Raw genomic sequence first — 6,000 nt, 5'->3', positions numbered from 1 at the left:
CAAAGTAATTTGCTCATAAACTACCAGTTCCAGAAAACTCCCAAATCTCTTGTACCTATTTTCTCTAATATGTAGGAAATCCTCAGTATCCTCCAAAAGCTGCTCACCTGTCTGTAGGGTTTGAAGGCTTTGGTTTGGTTCATTTTTTTAAAACTTGGTAAAATATTGTGAATGAGATTAATTCAGCCATTGCTCAATATAGTCACTACTCATAACAGATAGTTTGTTTTCAAAATTGGAACATAAAAGCTATTCTAAGTAGCCACTGTTGTTTTCAATTCTATGGAATATTTCTAAGGTAAGTTTTAAGGAAAAAATGAAAACCAGTCCTTCACTAGTCCTGTTATAGGAATGACAGAGGTTAATACCACTGACATCATGTTGGAACTATATCACATTTTGTTAATGGTTATTAATGCCGTGCTGCTGGGAGACAGACAGTGCCAGCTGCCAGTATGTGTGGTGCCGCTCTGCGGGTGTGCCTAGCCCTCTGCTTGGAAAGGAGAGGGGCATGAGGAGGGTTTGAGTCTGCTCCCCACCTAGTCATCCCTCCACTGAAACAGGGGCAGATGAGATCCTGAGAGAAGTTAGTTACAGCACCTTGCTCCTGTCTCTGCTGACTTCAAAACGGGTCTTGGAGAGTGAAGCAGGAGCAGCAAACATCTGCAGACCTGTATCCAGAAGGCACGGAGGACTTTTGTTCAATTCAGATCTTCAGGACTAAACTCGAGATACACATTCTCTGGAAGAAAAAAGTAAGAAATTTCATAGAATCATAGAATAACCAGGTTGGAAGAGACCCACTGGATCATCGAGTCCAACCATTCCTATCAAACACTAAACCATGCCCCTTAGCACCTCGTCCACCCGTGCCTTAAACACCTCCAGGGAAGGTGACTCAACCACCTCCCTGGGTAGCCTGTTCCAGTGCCAAATGACCCTGCGTCATTTGACTGCGAAGAATTTTTTCCTAATGTCTAGCCTAAACCTCCCCTGGCGGAGCTTGAGGCCATTCCCTCTTGTCCTGTCCCCTGTCACTTGGGAGAAGAGGCCAGCTCCAGCCTCTCTACAACCTCCTTTCAGGTAGTTATAGAGAGCAATGAGGTCTCCCCTCAGCCTCCTCTTCTCCAGGCTAAACAACCCAAGCTCTCTCAGCTGCTCCTCATAAGGCCTGTTCTCCAGCCCCTTCACCAGCTTCATTGCTCTTCCCTGGACTCACTCCAGAGCCTCAACATCCTTCTTGTGGTGAGGGGCCCAGAACTGAACACAGTATTCGAGGAGCAGTCTCACCAGTACCGAGTACAGAGGGAGAATAACCTCCCTGGACCTGCTGGTCACGCCGTTTCTGATACAGGCCAAGATGCCATTGGCCTTCTTGGCCACCTGGGCACACTGCTGGCTCCTGTTCAGTCGCTGTCAACCAACACCCCCAGGTCCCTCTCCTCCAGGCAGCTTTCTAGACAGACTTCTCCTAGTCTGTAGCACTGCACAGGGTTGTTGTGCCCCAAGTGCAGGACCTGGCATTTGTCCTTGTTAAACCTCATGCCATTGGACTCTGCCCAGCGGTCCAGCCTGTTCAGATCCCTTTGCAGAGCCTTCCTACCCTCCAGCAGATCAACACTTCCACCCAGCTTAGTGTCGTCTGCAAACTTGCTAAGGGTGCACTCGATGCCTTCATCCAGATCATTGATGAAGACATTGAACAGGGCTGGACCCAGCACTGAGCCCTGGCAAACCCCACTTGTCACTGGCCTCCAGCTGGATTTCACACCATTTCCCACCACTCTCTGGGCCCTCCATCCAACCAGTTTTCCACCCAGGAGAGTGTGCACCTGTCCAGGCCAGAGGCTGACAGTTTCCTAAGCAGAATTCTGTGAGAAACTGTGTCACTGTTTTGACAAACATGCATGGAAATGATGCCAGTAGGCCTGAAGAAGAAGCCTAGGTTTGTGTAAGAGGGCCTTAGAACTTTGAACATCGGTGCAAAGAAGTCAGAAATGTTGTAGGGTGAAGGAAAAAAGCCCTTGAGAGGAAGGGGAAGGAACTTTGTAATGACAGAATGATGATGGATATAGAGCAATAAATAAGCTTTGACTGCATCGTGTTCATTGTCCATCCAGATTTGTAGGTTTAACTGCCTCACTTGGGGCTAGCTATTACTTTGTGTAATACCTTTGAATTTCATCCACCGTAAGGGAATGAAACAAATCCAGAAGGGTGGAATACATCAGTGTAGCATATCAAATTGAGAAAGGCATTTTTAGCAGTCTGTCTTGAACACAGGTTTAAGCCAGCATTAGATTATTCCTTAAGTGTATTGTTGTTATGACGAATCTGAAAGGAGCTAAAAGCATTTCAATAGATGAAAAAAGGAAACTTTATTTCCTTTCCCACAGCTTGTTCACTAAATGGGATTGCCAGCCAGCTTCATACTGCCTGGCCTTGTACCACACAAGCACCCTCTGGTGAATGTGCTTGGAACATGTAGAGATCAGTTGTGAGTCTTGGAGAAGGAACCAGCTCACCGGGCCTCTCCAAATCATTTTAGTTTCTAGATCTCTCTGAATGCTGCTGTAATGTAACCTGAATAATGCACTGAGATTGTTTAGCAAAAAAAGCCTGATGCCCCAAGGACATTTTAATGATAATTGCTGTCTGCTGTGCCACACAGGCTATTGTCTCCTCTTTCATGCTAAGACAAAAATAGTGTATCACTACTTATGAGTGTTTTTTAAATGGGAAGACGAGTGATTGCATGAACCTCAGGATTGGCAACACAGTTTGACTTAAAAACCAGTTAATTTTGCACACTGTTAATTAGAAATAAATGGAAATATCCATGTACTTTTTAATGTGTAGCCTAATACTCCAACACAGTGATTTGTGCAGGCTTCTCATTTTCTCTGGCTACTTTTACAGGTAGAGCTGCCCATACAAATAGTTTTCATTAGGTTGCCTTATCTTCAGTGCATCATCCTGAACTCAACTAGCAGGAGCAACATGTGAAGGGGAGTGGTTATTACCCTCCACACAGCTTTGTGAAGCATCTGAAGCATTGTGTCCAGTTTTGGTCTCCCTTATACAAGAAAGATATTGCCATACTGGAATGGGCCACTAAGGTGAGGGGCTGCAGCCTGTCATACACCAGGAGTGAACTGGGCTTGTTCAGCATGGAGAAGTGCTGTCACTCACTGTCCACCATTAGCTTCTGGGAGGGTGCATGGAAAATGGAGTCAGGCTTATTTTGGGCAGGATGAGAGGCAAGAGAAATTCCAAGTAAATGCTAGAGAAAATATTCCCAAAGAACATGCTAGGCTTTGGAGTAGGATCCCAGAAAGGTTGGACTCGATGATCCGGTGGGTCTTTTCCAACCTGGTGATTCTATGAAATGCTTAAAATTTGGCTCTAGAAGCCTGGGCAACCTCACATAGCATGGCTCCACTCTAATTGCTAGACTAGAGACCGCTGAAGGTCCATGCTAACCATTGTGTGCCTGTGGTTCTGTGGTAATATTTTGAAATTAAAAAGATGAATGGAACTATTTAAAAGATAAATGGAACAGGTTGCCTAGGGAAGTTGTGGATGCTCCATCCCTGGAGGTGTTCAAGGCCAGGTCGGATGGTGCCTTGGGCAGCCTGATCTAGTGGGATGTCCCTGCCCAAGGCAGGGGGGTTGGAACTAGATGATCTCTAAGGTCCCTTCCAACCCAAACTGTTCTATGATTCTATGATTCCCAAAACCTGATGTATTTTTAAGTTTTTACTCTCTTGACATTTTTCTTTTGGGGAGGAATCAGAAAATTGGGCCTTAACAATTAATCTTTTATTCCTAATAGCATATTTCAGGATAATCATCAAACTTCTCTTTTGAACATTTACCTTTTCACAGTCATTCTAATAACTGTGGTATGCAAATAGTGGCACAAAAAAGTAGCAAGTTCAAAGGACACTGGTAGGAAAACTGGAAGATCATTACCCCTAAACTTATTGCTTCAAAAAAAGAATAGTGATTTTTTATAGATTCATATTTTCTGTGCTAATGTGCAAAGTCCTGAGCAGACTAAAAATAACCTCATACACAGTAAACATGCTGTTGGCTTTCCCGTTGTCTATGGTCATCGTGCACTGAGCAAACAGAGCAGGAGTAGTCAATTAGTCCAGTGCAGTCCTGTCCCATAGTGTGGGATGTTGCCTAAAATTAGCTCAGCTGCAGGTGACTCCTTTTATTCTCTGCTCCCAAATGCCTCGCAGATTAGTTTCACCTGAACCTTCTCTACCTGGAAACCAGTCTGAGGGAGACCTCTGACTTGGTGTTTCATATGTCGATTAGTTCCAAGTCTGGGACTATAACTGTATAGGAGAATGGACAGATCAGGAAACAGATTTGGTCAAGTGCTTTTTTCAAAGAGGTGAGATGGAGCTGCTCTATGAGTTGTTTTTTGTGCAATACAAGAGTGCTGCACCTTTCAACCTCCCTGTCTGAGCTGGCTACAGGTGTGGGCAGGATTGCTGTGGCCAAGGTAACAGGGCACTGTAGGAAGGGAGAAGTACAGCAGCCTGCTGGGAAGAGCAGTAGGGGAGTTTGAGGCTTATGGAAAGTGCATTAGTTGAAGTGAACTCTGCCAATGTGGAGTTTTTCACAGAGCAGCAATAATCCTCTAAAAGATAGTTTTCATCCTAAACTAATAATAAGTACAAGGTCATTTCTGAAAGATGCAATGACAGTATGGCTGCAGTGGAGGTAATGTGTAAGGAAATGCCATAACAGATTCTGATGGCTTTTATTATGTTTATAATATAACTTACTGACCTTGAAGCTTGCTTTATTGTTCTGGTGTTGTAGCTGGTGAGAGGTAAGTTATGACAGATGAAGGTAAGTTATTATGCAGATGAAGGTCTTGCAGAAGAGCAGTCAGGTGTGCTCCAACGCACTAAGACTTGGGTTCTTCTCCTGGGCCTTGCATTATGAGTCTGTTTAAAATAGTTGAGTTCTTTTGGCTTTTGACTATGTCGCCATTTCCCTCTGTTGCCAGAGTGGTATCTCTATGGAAGTTAATTATCCTTTATTTGTGTAAATATGAACTGCTTGTCTGGAAACCTGGGTGGAATGGTTGAAGTCATGTGCCATAGGCTGGTTATAATCATATGTGACTGCTATGTACAGAAGCTGCTTATGACTCAGACTTTTGGCTTTTCCCAGGTGAATTTTGAGTCTGTTTATTTACCCTAATGTGTGTGTTGGGGGTTCTACCTTCATTAAAAGAGAGTAGGACTTTTGAGTTGGTCAAGACAGCAACAACTAGTGAAGACCTCCTCATTATGTGTTTTATTACTTTTATGCTCACTATAGAGAGTAATACCCTAACTTGAAATCATGCATACAAGTGTAACCTCTCTGCTAGTTCTAAGAGAGCAGTGGTATAGAACTCAATTATTAAGCAGAATTTTAGGAGTCATGTCATTATACCTTTCTCCTAGAAACAGGTAGTAACCTAAATGGCTTCACTTAAACAACTCCAGGAGTTTTAATGTTAGAAATGTTGAGGAGAACTTATTTTCCTGCTTTTCTTTCCTGCTTCTTACAGTACTGTGAAGGACTTGCACTCCTGTTACTTTGTGGGAGATGTGTTAATTCAGCTTAGGCTTTTATATGAGAACACGTTTACAGAGTTGTGTTGTCAGGTTGATAATGTCAGAGGTGGTATAACAACTTAAGGGGAATTGAAGGGGCTGGAGAACAAGTCTTATGAGGAGCAGCTGAGGGAACTGGGGTTGTTTAGCCTTGAGAAGAGGAGGCTGAGGGGAGACCTCATTGCTCTCTACAACTACCTGAAAGGAGGTTGTAGAGAGGAGGGTAATGGCCTCTCCTCCCAAATGACAGGGGGCAGGACAAGAGGGAATGGCCTCAAGCTCTGCCAAGGGAGGTTCAGGCTTGACAGCAGGAAAAAATTTTTCATGGTAAGGGTCATTTGGCACTGGAACAGGCTGCCCAGGGAGGTGG

Source organism: Phaenicophaeus curvirostris, chromosome 5 (assembly GCF_032191515.1).
Source record: "Phaenicophaeus curvirostris isolate KB17595 chromosome 5, BPBGC_Pcur_1.0, whole genome shotgun sequence".
In the NCBI taxonomy this organism is placed as follows: domain Eukaryota; kingdom Metazoa; phylum Chordata; class Aves; order Cuculiformes; family Cuculidae; genus Phaenicophaeus; species Phaenicophaeus curvirostris.
The sequence above is the reverse complement of the archived record's forward strand: the minus strand, read 5'-3'. Positions refer to the sequence as shown.